The following is a 17043-nucleotide window of genomic DNA, read 5'->3' on the forward strand; positions in this document are numbered from 1 at the left end:
AGGTTGTGAAATCAGATCACCACTTTCTAGCAATTAGATGATGATTCCTTGTACGAGGCGTGAGAGAGATTCAAAGAATTACTCCGTAAGTGTCCTCATCATGGGATTCCACACTGCGTCCAGTTGGAGAAGTCAACGCATACACAAGATTGATGGTAGATGCTTCTATGGATGGTACTCTCTTGTCGAAGCCTTATAATGAGGATTACAAAATCATCGAGAGGATTACTGGTAACAACTATCAATGGCCAACAAATCAAGTAGCATCAGGAAGACGTGTAGCTGGAGTTCATGAATTCGATGCCCTCACTTCACTCTCAGCTCATGTATCGCCTATCTTGTAACACCTCGAATTTTGGGCCTAGAAGAAATAGGTTTTGAACAAGGGAACAGTTAGAAGACTGCACATAAATATTTAGTTGTGCAAGGAAATGACATAAATGAATGTCTGCTTCAGTGGTTAAGTGATTTAGGAGTGTTTGGAAGTGTGTCAGAAATCAGGGTTCAAGCCTTGGCTTATGCAAATTTTTTATTTTAAGTGAATAAAATATTTGGATCTAGATAGTAGGTTCTTAAATTATTGTGGTTAAAATATGATACAAAAGAGCTTGTGGTCTAGTGGAAAGGTGGCGTGTTGTGTAACTATGAGGTCTAAGGTTCAAGTCTTGGGTTGTGCAATGGAGTATTTATTTTACTGCTTGACCTGTGTAGGTAGTGGAGTTGGACTGAAACACAGCTAAGGGGAGTTTGAGTAGAATTTGAATGGGGTTGTTAGGGGAGTTGAGGAGAAATCGATGGAGTGATTCAAGGAGGGATAAGGGGAGAGATTTTAGGAGAAAATCAAGGGATGTGAGAGGAGAGGAAAACTGTGCCGAAATTGGACTTTGTACCCTGGAAAATTCAGCCAGAGGGGATTTTTGCTCATTTTTGGTATACTTTCATTGAGATTTTGTGAGGAGGTTTCACTCTTTTTGCTTGAAGGCCGACGTGGTAAGGGGTTTTCGCATATTGTTCTGTCTCGTTCGTTTTGGTGTTGGCAACCTCTCTTTGGTTGAATAGTGCCTTTCTCCATTATTTCTTTTTCTTTCTTTTCCAAGTAATTCTACTGGTGGCTAATGTATCTTCTCTCCTTTTTCATTCTTTCTTTCTTTACCCTCTACTGAAACCTCTTCGTCCCCTAAACCATTCTCCTCCATTCTTACCAATTTGCTCTTTTTTTTCTACCCTTTTTGTGCTGACTTTTTCCTTGCTCTCTGCCGATTTTGTATACCATTCTTATTCTACGGTTTTATACTTTCGGCAAGTTGGTGTTTGTTTTGACTTAAATCATTCTAATAGATAATTGTTATTAAGGAGTTTCAACTGGGTTATAGGTAATAACCCCGAGATCTAGTGACCAACGTCGTTCCGATGAGTGAAGTGCTTAGGGATTCGATTATTCAATCAAGGTAAGTGTCTGTTAATCAAGAAGTTATGTGTAATAAATAGGATTCTTTTTAAATTCAATTCATATATGGCTAACCGAGTGTTACGGGTGAACATAGGTTCGAAAGTGTTCAAGGACTGTCTCCACATCTTCTTGTAAACAGGTGTGTAAACACCCCACTTTAACTGTAGAACAGCAAAAGCCGAAAAACTGAAAATACGACGCTTGAGACCACACAGGCATGTGATCGCTCATGTGGCAAGCCCAACCCGTGAACCATGGGCGTTTAACTGTAGAGGCGTCCATGAGCTTTTCCATGGGCTTAGGCCATAATGGGCCACATTGGGCCAAAATAGGCCGTGTGGGTTCAATGGGCTTGTAGGCCTCACATGGATGAAATACACAATTTGTGGCAAATTCTGGACTGGGCTATATAGATCTCATAGTCGTGGCGAAATCTGGGCTGAATGGGCCGCATGAGCATGTTGGCCCACTTGGGTCGAGTAATGGGCCTTGGGCCCATTTACACTGTTATGACCATTTAGGTTACTTGAGTTGCTCGAAGCGATTGCAGACCTCTCGAGAGGTTGGTATCTACACTGAGACCCCAAAATAGGGTAAAATGACTGAAATACCCTCATAAGGTAAAATGACCGAAATACCCTCATAGGGCAAAATAACCGAAATACCCCCATAGGCTAGAATGACCGAAATACCCTCATAGGGTAAAATGAGCGAAATACCCCCATAGGATAAAATGATCGAAATACCCCCATAGGGTAAAATGTCTGGAATACCCCTATAGGGTAAAATGACCGAAATACCCCTATAGGGTAAAATGACCAAAATACCCTTATAGGGTAAAATGACCGAAATACCCCCATAAGGTAAAATGACATGTATGATATTATGTCACGATATATCGCATGGGGATGGGTTGTTATATTTGGAGGAAGTCTACCGTACGGATAAGGTTTCACGGGTCGCCCAAGACGACTGTGGACCTATTGATGGCTATATACCGTTTATTTTACTAGCAGCTTTGTTGCAATACTGTTTACTGCTGCAACGGTGCTAATCATGGTGTGTCTGGCTGGGTGGGTCGATTTTATCCCCACATGGTGTGTTTGGCAGGACGGAGTGGTGTGTAGAGGCTAGATTGGGTAGGATTTCTAACTGCATATATGTACTGATTAATGATTTTGTACTGTTACTGCATCGATTAATGATATTACATACTGTTCACTGCATGAATAATATCTGTTATTGTTATGGGCCAAGGCCCCACTGATAGTATTATTGAAATTGGGCAAAGGCCCTACTGATTACTGGCATTGTGATGGGCTCAAGCCCAATCGTTTATTGTTATGAGAAAAGGCTTAGGCTCACACTGAACTGGACTGTTACTATAACGAGCTCAGGCCCAAATTGCATTTATCTACTGTTTAATTGACTGTTTGCTTGTTAGGGGATTACACACTGAGTTTTCGTAAACTCACCCCTCTGTTCAACTGTACAGGTAATCCCTAATTGTAGGCGGGTCAGTGCTGCGAGGGACTCGGAGGTGGCCACACAATTGTAACTATTCTACACTTGCTTTTATTTAAATTTAAAGTTTGTATTAAGTTTTGTTTATGTAATAAGGCCATTTATGTGTTTTTATAATTTTAATTGGGCTTTTGCTTACTTATTTTAAACTTCTTGTTTAGGAGAAGAAAAATTTCCAAAATAATTACTATTTTCAAAGACACGAAATTTAAACATTAGAGTTTTTAAAGGCTTCCGCGATTTTAGATCAACCTTTTATATCAATAGTAGATAACAAGGCAAACTTTTTGACTAGATGATTTGTTAAATAATAATAAAGGGGTTTTTAAACCTAGAAGCGAATTTTTACCAACACGTCCTATTTGTGAAAGACACTTTGATGTGGCACACCAGATTCGACCATAAAGTCTAGGCTGGGTTTGGGGTGTTACATATCTCTTCAATGTTGAAACACTTTACCACTAATAGTGTGAATAATTTTACAGCTCAAACACTGAGTCAGTTAGATGTAATTTCCTACGTATATTGTGGGGATGGCCATTCTGTTGAAAATTATCGATCAAATCCCGGGTTAGTTTATTACTTAGGGAATCAACACCAAAATAGAAGTGGAAAAGAACCACAATCCAAGTTCTATAATCCTTCATGGTGAAACCATCCAAACTTTTCTTTGAGTAACCAAGGAAATGGACCAAAAAACACCTACATGCAACATCAACCAAGTCAATTCCAAGGGTTTAATCAGCAAATTCCTAAACCACCTCAAGTTGAATCATCCAACAGTTTTGGAGAACTTGTTGAAGGCGTACAGGGCGAAGAATAACGCTTTAATCCAGAGTCAATTAGCAACATTAAAAAATTTAGAGAACCAAATGGGTCAGTTAGCTACGGAGCTTTGTAACCAACCACAAGGAGCCTTGCCTAGCTATACAAAAATCCAAGAAATTTGGGTACGAAACATTGCAAGGTAGTTTACTTATAAAGTGGTAAGACTTTGAAGCCTAAGACGATTGAGGTTGAACCTATTGAGGATGAAGAAAGTCACACAACAATTGAAATTCCTACACCAGAAGGCCAAAACTTATAAAGTCTGATGAGGTAAAATCTAAACTAGTGAATTCTGATAAGTTAACATATTCTTTAGATGCAGATTTATCTCCTCAGAAAAGTTGTCCAGTCCAACCCAAATTTCCATCACTTCTGTATCCTAAAAAATTTCAACCAAATAAGAAGAAACAAGATGTACAATTCAAGAAGTTTTTGGACATTCTGAAGCAACTTCACATTAACATCCCACTGGTGGAAGCTTTAGAATAAATACCCAACTATATCAAGTTCATGTAGGACATTCTATCCAAAAGGAAGAGACTTAGTGAGTACGAGACTGTAGCACTAGCGAAAGAGTGTAGTGCGTTCTTACATAACAAGTTACCTCCTAAATTGAAGGACCCTAGAAGATTTACTATACCTAGTAATATTGGAGAATCTTATTGTGGTAAAGCTTTGTATGATCTTGGAGTAAGCATCAACTTGATGGCCAAATCTATGTTCAAATTGTTGGAAATAGGTGAAGTAAGACCCACGACTGTGACACTGCAATTGGTGGATCGATCTTTACCATACCCCAAAGGAAATATCAAGGATGTTTTAGTAAGGGTAGATAAGTTTCTTTTTCCTGTTAACTTTATTGTGTTAGATTTTAAAGTAGATAAGGAAGTGTCGATCATCCTGAGGCGACAGTTCCTAGCCACGGGAAGAACATTAATAGATGTGTAAAAAGGTGAACTCATCATGAGAGTTCAAGACGACCAGGTAATGTTTAATGTTCTTAAAGTGATGAAGTTTCCCGATCTGATGGAGGAATGTTCAGTGATGAAACATTTAGAAACCTTAATTTATGTTGAATGGGAGACCAATTTTAAAGACCCATTGGAGAACACCTTAGGGTCTGAACCATTAGAAGATGAAGAAGGTAATGAAAACATGGTTTTGATGGAAGCCAATCCGAGGAATTATGTTCAACCAACACAGTTTGAATCGTTAGAGTTGGAAGTTTAAGAATACATTAAACCAAAGTTGTCAATCGAGGAACCACCCAAACTTGAACTTAAGGTACTTTATTCCCATTTGAAATACATTTATTTAGGTAACAATTCTACTTTGTCTGTGGTTATTTTAGTAGAACTGGTAGAACGCCAAGAGGAGCAACTAATTACTATTTTAAAGAAATTTAAAAGGGAAATCGGTTGGACCATAGCTAATATTCAAGGAATAAGATTATTTTGAAGAGGGTGAAAGAGCTAGAATTGATTGGCAAAGGAGACTCAACCCTATCATGAAAGAGGCAGTGTGAAAGGAAGTGATCAAATGGTTAGATGAGGGAATTATCTACCCCATCTCAGATAATTCATGGGTAAGATTGGTACAATGTGTACTAAAGAAAGGTAGAATCACGATTGTTGAGAATGAATGTATTGAGTTAATCTTGATGAGAACTGTCACAGGTTGGAGAATTTATATAGACTACAAAAAATTGAACAAAGCTACTCGGAAGGACCATTTCCCGTTTCCTTTTATGGATAAGATGTTAGATCAATTGATAGGTAACAAATTTTATTGTTTCTTAGATAGATATTTGAGATATAACCAAATAGTTGTAGCCTCAGAATATCAACAAAAAATGACTATTACTTGCTTGTATGGTATGTTTGCTTTTAGGCGAATACGTTTCAGTTTATGTAATGCACCTGCAACATTTTAACGATGCATAATTGTAATATTTATTGATATGGTTGAAAATTTTGTTGAGGTTTTCATGGATATTTTTTTGTTTTTGGTAATACTTACGATGTTTGTTTGAGTAACTTGACTAAGATACTTAAGATATGCAAGGAGACAAATCTTGTCCTTAACTGGGAGAAATGTCATTTTATGGTAAATGAGGGAATTATCTTAGGACATAAAATTTCGAGAAATGGGATCGAAGTTGATAAAGCGAAGGTGGATGTAATTGAAAAATTACCACCACCAGTCATTGTTAAAGGAGTTTAGTGTTTCTTACGCCATGCTGAATTTTATCGAAGGTTTATAAAAGATTTTTCAAAAATTTCTAAGCCTTTGTGTATGCTGTTAGAGGAAGATACTATTTTTGAGTTTGACAAAGCACGCTTGGAAGCTTTTGAAGAATTAAAAAGTTGGTTAATGTCAGCCCGTAATCGTTACATTTGATTGGAACTCTCCTTTTGAGTTAATGTGTGATGCAAACGATTTTGCTATTGGAGCTATGATGGGTCGAAGAAGTATTTCACCCTATCTACTATGCAAGCAGAACTTTGATAGGAGCCCTACAATTTTTTGCTATAATTTTTACTTTTGACAAGTTTTGTTCTTATCTCATAGGTATGAAAGTCATTGTTTTTACTAACCATGCGACCATTAAATATTTACTCACAAAAAAAATGCTAATCTAAGGCTAATTCGATAGATACTTTTACTGCAAGAAGTTGACCTTAAGATCGAAGATAAAAATGTGTTGAAAATCAAGTAGTTGATCATCTATCAAGGTTGGAACAAAATAAGGTAACTCTTTCACTTGTTCCAATCAATGAAAATTTTCTAGATGAACATATATTTAAGGTAAGCCAAATTCATGAAATACCTTGGTTTGCTAATTATGCAAATTATTTAGCATGTGAAATAATTCCTCGAGAAATGACATACCAACAAGGGAAAAAATTCCTTCACGATAGTTGGTATTATTTCTTGGAGGGTCCATTTTTGTTTAAACAATATGTAGATAACATAATTAGGAAGTGCGTAGCTGTAAGTGAAATTGATGAGATCTGGTATCACTACCCTTCATCTCTAAGTGGGGCACACTTTGGTGGTTCTTGCACTGCAGTGAAGACTTTACAAGCAGGATTATTTTGTCCTACAGTGTTCAAGTATGCATATGCATATGTGAAAAATTATGATAGATGTCAAAGGATCAGAAACATATCAAGGAGGAACAAGATGCCCTTGACAAACACTATAGTGGTAGAGTTATTCGATGTATGGGGCATTGATTTTCTAGGCTCGTTTCCTTCTTCTTATGGGAATAAATATATCTTAGTAGCTGTGGATTATGTATCTAAATGGGTTGAAGCCGAGACATACCCAAAAAAGGATGCTGAGGTTATCATACGATTCTTGCATAAACATGTGTTTAAACGGTTTGAGACTCCTAGAGCTATAATTAGTGATGAAGGATCTCACTTTTTTAAATAAATAGCTTAGGTGGTTGCTTGAAAAGTATGATGCGAAACACAAAATTGCCACTGCACATCATCCACAATCAAATGGGCAAGTTGAACGGGTAAACCATGATATCAGAGGAATCCTTGAGAAGGTGGTGTGACCTAATAGAAAAGATTGGTCTTGAAGGCTTGATGGTTCTTAATAGGCGTATCAAAATACTTTTAAGACACCATTAGGAATGACTCATTATCGGTTAGTCTTCGAAAAGGCATGCCATTTGCCGCTTGAGTTGGAGAATAAAGCTCACTAGGCTTTGAAACACTTAAATTTGGATCTTAAACAAGCTGGTGAGAGAAGGATGTTAGAACTTGATAAGCTTGAAGAGTTGAGGTTATTTTCATACAAGAATGCCAAGATGTGTAAATAAAAATCTAATAGATGGCATGACAGTCATATACAACCTCGTGAACTCAAAGTAGGTCAGAAAGTGTTGTTTAATTCAATGCTAAGGTTACCTCTGAGAAAGCTCAAATCCCGATGGAAAGGACCTTATACCATTCACAAAGTTTTTCCATATGGAGCAGTAGAATTGTACGACAACAAGGGAGGCATGTTTAAATTTAATGGTCAATGTCTCAAACACTATTAGGATGGTGAAGTTGATCGAGTTGAACCCTTGTTCAATTTAATAGACCCTTAATTTTTCATATTTTTATCTTTAATAAATGACATATTCAAAAATTGTTTTCTTGAATTAGTACATTAAATTAAATCTGTTCAGGAGATTGCAACTTAAGCGGAAACATTTGTGACCCCTCCAACCTTTCCTGGGATATTAATTTAATGTAATTTTCTGAGAAGAATTTTTCTAAGGAGCTTGAGGGTCCATCAATGTTTGGAAAATTATTCTCAAAAAGATCTGTAATTGTGCTAGAAAGAAGACAGGAAGTGTTTACTTCCCATCGTTAATTACTTTACTTTGCTTAACGGCCCAAGTTAAATCAAAAGCAAATCTGAAGGGCTAGTATGTTCAAGGATGCATCACAAGGCATGATCTCAAAAGGTTAGTTGAACCAAATTGATTTGAACGAACCAACCAAATCAAAAACTAACGAGGCATTAAACAAATCTAAACCGAAAACTGATTCAGTTGATAAGACAAAATAAGCAGAATCTGAAAGAGAACCAAATAGTCATGAACCGATAAGGGAACCAAACATCTCTGAACCAAAAGTGGAGCCGAATGCTAATGAGCCAGTTGAACCAATTGTTGATCCTGAATTGACTATTCTTACGCCCACTTCTTAAAATACTATGAAGAAATCAAAATTTTCAATTATGATGGATATGTGGAAATTTATACATAACCAACAACATGCTTATTAGAAATACACGAAGATCAGATATGATTCAAAAAAGAATACTATTAAGAATATCTTTAATAGTTTTGTTCCTAAGTTCCCAGATCATATCTTCAAGTCATGGATGGAAGAGGATGATTATGCAAGCGATAATGAACATGCAAAGGAAGAAGACAAGGGGGATAAGTAAGATAAAGAAAATGGGGAATTTCTTGTCCTTAGTATTTATTTTTAGGCATTTATTATTATTTTGTTAGTTAGTAATTTGCTTTCGCATAATAAATAGAATATTGCAAGCATGAATAAAATAAGCTCAATGTGCTCAATGTCTCTTCATTAGAAAAAAAAAACAAAGTGATGTAGTAATGGGAATGAAAATGTCCAGGATTGGATTGTTAAGAAAGGCTTGGTACTTAAGCAGTCTTTATGACTTACCTCTCTTTTCTTACAATCCTACCTGGTGTTCAGTTTTCATTCATTACTTTCTTTTTTCAATAAGAACATTGCTTCCTTTTAAAGGGTAAGACAATATTTGCATGATTTTTTAATTTTTTTCAAGTATGTTTTAATCTTTTCACATATTTATGATGAAATAAATGAATCTGATTTTATCCAAGTTATTTTTATGTTATCTTGAGTTATAGAATGCTTGTATGTTCTCTAGTCTTATGTAAATCTTGCCATGAAAATTTAATTTCCTTAGAAATAGACATGTATGAAGGCCCAGTCTTTAGAATTGACTTAGTAACTTTCTCAAGTCGAAACCCTAGGAGGCATAAGAATCTAAATATGATATAGCCACATTTTCTTTGGATCATTTGAGCTTTTCAAGCCCACCTTATTTTATTGACCCTTGAAACCTTATTTTTGAGCTTAATGGCTTGTTTATTGCAAAGTATTTACATCATAAGCCATATTACCATCATTTTAAATTTATCCTCTTTTGTGTACCCATCTTAACTAAATTTGTCTTGATGATCAAAATTCGAGGAAAAATTATAAAAGATGTACATGCTAAAAAAAAAAAGAGCAAGTTTGCTCAAATTTTGAAAAGGATTCATGAGCATGGGTTCAAAATAAGTTTGGGGGCATTCCAAAGACCTTTTTGAAGAAAGGTCGTGTTGCAAAAAGATCCAAGACAAAGTTAGGGTTAAGACTACTGAACCTAAAAATTCATTTCTCTTTATCCCTACCTCTAGCCTAGCCCTATTACAACCTTAAAAAAACCTATTGATTTGATAATTATGTCTACTACATTAGTAGAGAAAAATTCCTAAGTTCAACATATGCAGACCACTAAATAAACCTTATAATTGTCATGTCTAAATTGATAGGGAAAGTGTATTGAATGGTGAATGCTACGTATGACTTTGAAATACATGCATACTATGACTCATGTTGGCATTTCCTTATACTTAGTGTAAAATTTGGGAATAATGTTTGCATTTGAGCTACTTATCAATAAAAAGAGTTTGCGAGCATGGTTTTGTTGATTCATGCTTATGTGCAAAGATTGATGCTACTTACACATATTGCAAGTTTTCTTTAGCAAAATTTTTGCTTTGCATGAAACATTACTCGGGACGTGCAATGGATTATTTTTTGGGGCGTGTAAACTCTATATTATATAGGTTTTTTCTAGTAGTTTTTACCACTTTTTTACTTAAAAGTAATACTAATCCTGAGTATTTATTAATTAATTAAGTGAATTTTGCTTATATTCTGAAAGTGGGCTTGAATTTATAAAATATGCAAATTTGTGCGTAAATTAAATTATTTCATGTTATTTATTAATGTTCTATATTTAATTATGCAGTGAGGCCATAAAGTTGATTTAATAAAGAGATTATTATAAATTTTTGCATGGACATGAGCAATTCTATCCTACTTGGACGGCAAAACCATGCAAATTGTGTCATGAAGATATTGCTTTGACCCAATGAAAAATGGTGTTGCATGGTGGAGAAGTTTGACTATTAAATGGGCCACAAAATCATCCAAATAAGGAGAAGGGAAGCCCAATTTGGAAAGGATATTTGGGAAGCCAAAAATTAGCTTTTGGGTTAATTATTTGGAGGTCCCGAAACTTAGAAAATTAATGAAAATCAAAACACTACGTTTGTTCAAGAAACCGTTGTCGCATGTGAATGTGTAATGTGAATGTACAAGTATACATTTTGAATTAAGTAATAAAGTGATGAGTGAGTATCATCTCCACAGGGATCAAAATTGATTAAAAAATTGTTATGCTATTACTATGAATTTGACTAATTAAACTGTGCAAAAGAAACATATGGCATATTTTGTTTTTTGGATTGTTTTTTGTAAGCTGCTACCATCTCTTCTCTTTTCTCTAAAATTTTCCATGAGAATTAGATGTAGAGAGAAATCTCTCTGATTCCTCTCTCCCCAAAATTTTCATCCCCTTGCGTATTTTCTAGTTCCTCTTTTATAGGGTAAGTCACTCCCTCTCAACACACACCTTTTGCATCCTATTTTTTAGGATGGTTTATCTGGTACAGGTACAGCTGGCTGAGTGCTGCATCATCTTCCAAAAATTGCCATGGCATTCTTGTTGGTAATCTATCCAACATTTAGCCATGGCAATATTTCACTTCCTTCATTTTCTTTCTCCTTTCTCTTTTCTCTTATTCATCTTACACCTGCAACCAACAATAACCAACATCTGTCTTCCCTTGTAACAAATAATGCCATTTATAGTGAAATCCAAGCTTTGTTTTGCGATATTCTAAAAATATCCTAAAAATGCAAACATATTTACTTAATTACAAACAATTAATTCAATCTAGAGGCCTGAAATATAACTCTTTTCAAGAGTTATCACATCCCCAAACCTGAATTATTACTTGTTCTCAAGTAAAATATGTATGAGTATGCATGAATGCATGAATTTTCCAAAACACAGTTACCATATATACTGCTAAACCATTTTCTGTATATTTTATACCTCCATTCTCAGCAATCTTCTATTAGAACAAAAAAAAATCAATTTTTATAGGTTTGTTTAACAAATGACGTGTAGAAAATATTACCTAAAAATAAAATTTCCTAAATATTCATGCAATTTTGACTATAGTAAATACCTCCTAATGCACTTAGGTTATCTTTCTTCTAAACTCAGTTTCTCTATTCTCATTGATTGTGTCATTTCAAAGTTTTAATTACAAATATTATTTTTTTGTAGGGAATTCATCTTGTCACATGGTTTCTTTACTTGACATTCTCAATGGAGCATACATTAGATTGCCTGGTATTACATCATGCCACAATTTGAATGTAACTCACTCATGAAGCTAAGGCTTTTAACTAAAAAGATAGATGGAGCAAACAACTACCTTCTTAGCTAATCAACATATTACTATAGTGGAATGTCCCTCAACTTTTTTTTTCTTTTATATATATTTTTATTTTTACTCACTCTTATTTAAACTTGTTTTTTATCAATAATATGATGAAGCAAACAATGTATTATTGATCTACTCAACATTTTCAAACTGTATTATTACACACCTTGATTTACTAAATTTATGATTAAGAATTCCTAAATGTATTAAAAGAAACCTACTATAGACTAATTATGATTATAAATTATGAATCAATTTTCACACAACTGTCCTAAAGTAAACATACCTATTAACCTATCACAATTTTCTAATTTTATCGATGAATTATTATCCTCATTGAAAGATAACAATATACTTGTCATAGTCTAGTTGTTACTTGGCATTTGTATTTAATGGAAAAATGAATGAAAAATGCATGAATATTAAAGCATATATATATTGCATACTATATTTACAACACAACATACCCCCAAACCTAAGGGATGCATTGTCATTAATGCATGAACAAGTAAACATTTCACAATGCAAAAACAACAACTTACAAATATAAAAATGCAATGACAACCAAATAGGAATGCATGAAACATATGTTACAAAATGACAAAGATGCAAATAAAAATAAAAACAAAAGCTTGGAAGGAATTTTGGTTACTCTAATTAGGTTGGGTTAATTTTCTGGCAGCGCATTTGTGGCAATGCTTCTTTTCCACTTCACCAGCATCATCTCGAACTTATTTCCCAGCAGCTTGCTTGTAGCACTTCCTTTTTAACACCTCTTTTTTAGTATCAGTATTTGATTTTGTGAGATCATTAATCAGTTGATGAATCACATGCTCTTGCTCGGCATAAGGGCAGTGGATTTCGGTATAGTGGCAGTTGTAATAGGTGTAGAAGCTTGAGTCATATCAGCTTCATCCTTATCAGATTCAATATGCACAGATTCAGTTTTCTCCTCCTTTCCCACTTTTTCTATATTATTCTTCTTTGTAGTGGCTTCTTCTCCATCTTTATCATTACCTTCTGGCTCCAACGACAATTCTTTAGGAAAAACAGGGAATGTAGGCATTGGTCAGGTAAAGTTATTTTTGAAGAGATTTCTTAATGGCTTTGTCCCGTTGTCTGACATATCCCCAAAATAGAGCCATTTCTTCTTGAGCTTGGCTAAGATCAGTGACTGTCCTCAGTTGTTGTTTTTCCATCATCCAAAATTGTTATTGTAACATCTCAAGAACATCAATCACTTTCTGCTCAAAGTCACTGTGAGATGTTGATAGGGCAGCATCCATTGTCATGGGTGGAAAAACTACGGATGTAGAGCCAAGATGCTTTGGCATTTCCTCCCCTAAAAATCCCAAGGCAATTTGATTGGTTATGACTCATTTATTAGGGATTTTGTCTTCATTTTCCTGAGTAGGAACCTTTACTTTTTGACATAGTGCCGTAATGAGCAATAAAACTTTTAAGGTACTGGTGTTCTTTTGTACGAAGCGGTGGACAAAATAATTTTTTGTCCAACATTTATCTTTCTTCTAGTCATAATCGAGTGCAACAACAATATGCGTTCCTTGGAAATAGTAGAGTTGTGCTTAGGAAGGCTAAGACGAGATTTAATGAAATGATACCATACCCTACATTGAGGATTCAAAGTTACACGGTCGATGGTGTAGCAATCATTTCGAGAAACTATCCATGTCGTTCCTTCTATACATAAACCTGTCAAAACTTGGTTGAGTCCTTTAATCATCATTGTCTTGAAAAACTGAGAGTGTTCATCAGACCTTTAGGTAACCCATATTCCGCATTGATTGAGTCTTCATCGAATGACACCGAGACACCACGCACATAGATGAAAGCATTTTCAAGAGAGGTTAAATGTGCATAAAATTCTTTGACTATCTTAGTGAGGACGTCATCAGGGTGGAGACAGAAGATTTATCACCTGTGTTTCTCCACGACAGATGAGATGGCTTCAGAATAGTCCATAAAGGGGGCATCTTGGAACAGGAAACCTTTTTCCATTCAAAAGGGTCGCTTTGATATGTTATTGTTATATTTTTCTTTCATGATTTTCCTAAAGAATGTCTGCGGGTGCATAGATGTGTAAGAAGATGGTGCTTGGCGAGCTATTTGAGAGAAAATAGTAACTGTAAAATGAAAAAGATGAGACCTTTATAGTTTATGGAGTAAAAAAATAGAGAAGGGTGAAGAAGATAAAACGAAAAGTAAGTTAGAAAAGAAGTGAATTGACTAGGGTAAAATGTGAGAGAAAATATAACAGTGATGTGGGGGATAAGATTAACCTAAAATTGTGCCCTAACACAGAAGAAAGAAAATTTTAGTAGGAAAAAGAAAAATAATATAAAAAATTATTAAACTAAAATTAACTACTATATTAAATGGGCTGATTTCTACAAACATGGGCTATAATGTGCATGCAATAAAAGAAAATAAAATTTAAGTAAACTTATTGAATAAAATAAACAACTAAATTAAAAGTAAAGTAAATGAATAAAACAATGCATGGCAGAAATATTAAACAGTTCAAAAAGTGATGGAATTTTTATCACGAATTATAGGAGCTCCAAAGTAATGCTTTAATCGTTGGCCATTGACATTGAAAGTAGAACCAGTCTTGCTGTCTTTGACTTCTAAAGCTCCATGAGGATAGACATGCACTATATCGAATGGGCTAGACCAACGAGGTTTTAATTTTCCAAGAAACTAGTTAAGCCTGGAATTAAATAACAAGACTTGTTGTCTAGGTGCAAATTGCCATGGAAAAATATTGTTGTCATGCCATCGTTTGGTCGTTTCTTTGTACAGCTTGGCATTCTCATAAACTTTTACTCTGAATTCTTCCATCTCATTCAACTCTAATAGGCGGTTAGTACCAGCAACACTCCAATCCATATTCAATTTCTTAATTGCCCAATATGTCTTATGTTCAAGTTCAACTAGAAAATGATAGGGTTTCCCATAAACAAGCTTGAAAGGCAACATCCCAATGGTGTCTTGAATGCAATTCGATATCCCTACAAAGCTTCATCCAATCTGGATGACCAATCTTTGTGGGTGGGATTGACTACCTTCTCTAGAATTTATTTAATCTCTATATTAGAGATTTTTGCTTGTCCATTTGTCTAGGGATGGTATGCCTTGGCAATTTTATGTTTAACTCCATACTTGGTCAGAGCATTAGAAACTAATTTACAGTCAAAATGTGAACCTTCATCACTAATCAGAGCACGAGGGTTACCAAACCTGGTAAAAATATTTTTATGTAGAAATTTTAGTACTAATTTGGCATCATTCATTGGTAGAGCAACAACCTAAACCCACTTCAAGACACAATAAATAGCTACAAGTATGTATACATTGCCCTAAGAAGGTGGAAATGGATTTCCAGTTCTAAAATAGTTCCACTTCTAAAATAGTTTGCAAGGGCATTTCATGCCTCCTCGACAGATTTCCAGTTCTTTGACAGCGATCGCAAGCTTGACAAAATTCATAAGCATCTTTAAACATGTTTGGCCAATAAAAACTAGATTGAAGAACTTTTGCAGCAGTTCTTATGCCCCAATAATGTCCTCTATATGGTGCTAAATGACAATGATATAAAATACTTTGAATCTCATCATCTGGAACACACCTCTGAATTATCTGGTTTGCACAATGTTTGAATAAAAATGGCTCATCCCAATAATACTGCTTGGTATCATGGACAAATTTCCTTCGTCTTTGATTGCTGAGCTTAGGTTACAGCAATCCACTAACCAAAAATTTTATGATATCGGCATACCACGGTAATGCCATGGTAACTAAGAGTTGCTCATCTGGGAACTCATCCTGAATACGCTGAGTATTACTGTCTTCATTTCCTACTAAAATTCAAGACAAGTGATCAGCCAATTGATTTTTTGTGCCTTTCCTATATCTAATTTCCAAATCAAATTCTTGCATTAGAAGAATCCATCAAATTAATCTAGGCTTGGCATCTTTATTGGTCACCAAGTACTTCATAGTAGAATGGTTCGTATAAACCGTAACTTTGGTGCCCACTAAATAAGCTTTGAATTTTTTGAAGGCAAATACCACAGCTAACAACTCCTTCTCAGATGTGGTAAAATTTAGCCGTGAATCTGTCAATGTACGACTTGCATAGTAGATAGCATGAAATGCCTTGTTATTTCTAGAGCAAAATCACTAGCATCACTCATAAGTTCGAAATGTAAAGTCCAATCTGGTGTTATGACTATTGGCTCTGTGACTAGTTGCTTTTTTAATTCCTCAAATGCTTGTAAGCACGACTCAACAAAATTGAAAGGTCTGTTATGTTCTAACAATGTACACAGGGGTTTGGATATTTTCAAGAAGTCTTTGATAAATCTTTGATAGAATCCTGAATGGCCAAGAAAACTGTGAATACCTTTAACTGTGGAGGGTGGTGGCAATTTTTCAATAACCTTAATTTTTGCTTTGTCGACGACAATCCCTTGCTGCAAAATTTTATATCCCAGAACAATGCCTTCACAGACCATGAGTGGCATTTCTCCCAATTGAGAACAAGGCTGGTTTCTTCACACTGACAAAGAACTGACTCTATATTTTTTAAACAGACTTCAAAAGTATCACCAAACACCAAGAAGTTATCAATAAAAAACTTCAAAAAATTTCTCAACCATGTCTGAAAAGATTGTCATCATGTAATGCTAAAATGTTGCAAGGGCATTGCATAGTCCAAATGACATTCATCGGAATGTAAAAGTTCCATAAGGACATGTCAATGTGGTCTTCTCTTAATCAGTAGGAGCTATGGAAATCTGGTTGTACCCCTAATAACCATCTAAAAAATAATAGAAGGCTTTCCCCGCTAATCTATCTAACATTTGGTTGATAAATAGTAGAGGAAAATGGTTCTTCTTTGTTGCTTTGTTGAGTTTCTAATAGTCCATACAAACCTTCCATCCTGTGATAGTACGAGTAGGAATGAGTTCGTTGTTTCATTGCTTACCATAGTGACACCCCCTTTTTTAGGTACACATTGAACATGGCTCACCCATGAACGATTAGAAATTGGGTATATAATTCCAGCATCCACCCATTT

At 35.1% G+C, this 17043-nt stretch overlaps 1 non-coding gene across 1 annotated transcript; it reads right to left on the reverse strand.

Annotated features, from left to right (window-relative positions):
* LOC128032164 (small nucleolar RNA R71) lies at positions 1-107 on the reverse strand. The gene has a single exon (XR_008188293.1). It is a non-coding gene; the product is annotated as a small nucleolar RNA R71 (small nucleolar RNA).
* Positions 108-17043: the final 16936 nt, after the last annotated feature.

Source organism: Gossypium raimondii, chromosome 8 (assembly GCF_025698545.1).
Source record: "Gossypium raimondii isolate GPD5lz chromosome 8, ASM2569854v1, whole genome shotgun sequence".
Classification (NCBI taxonomy): domain Eukaryota; kingdom Viridiplantae; phylum Streptophyta; class Magnoliopsida; order Malvales; family Malvaceae; genus Gossypium; species Gossypium raimondii.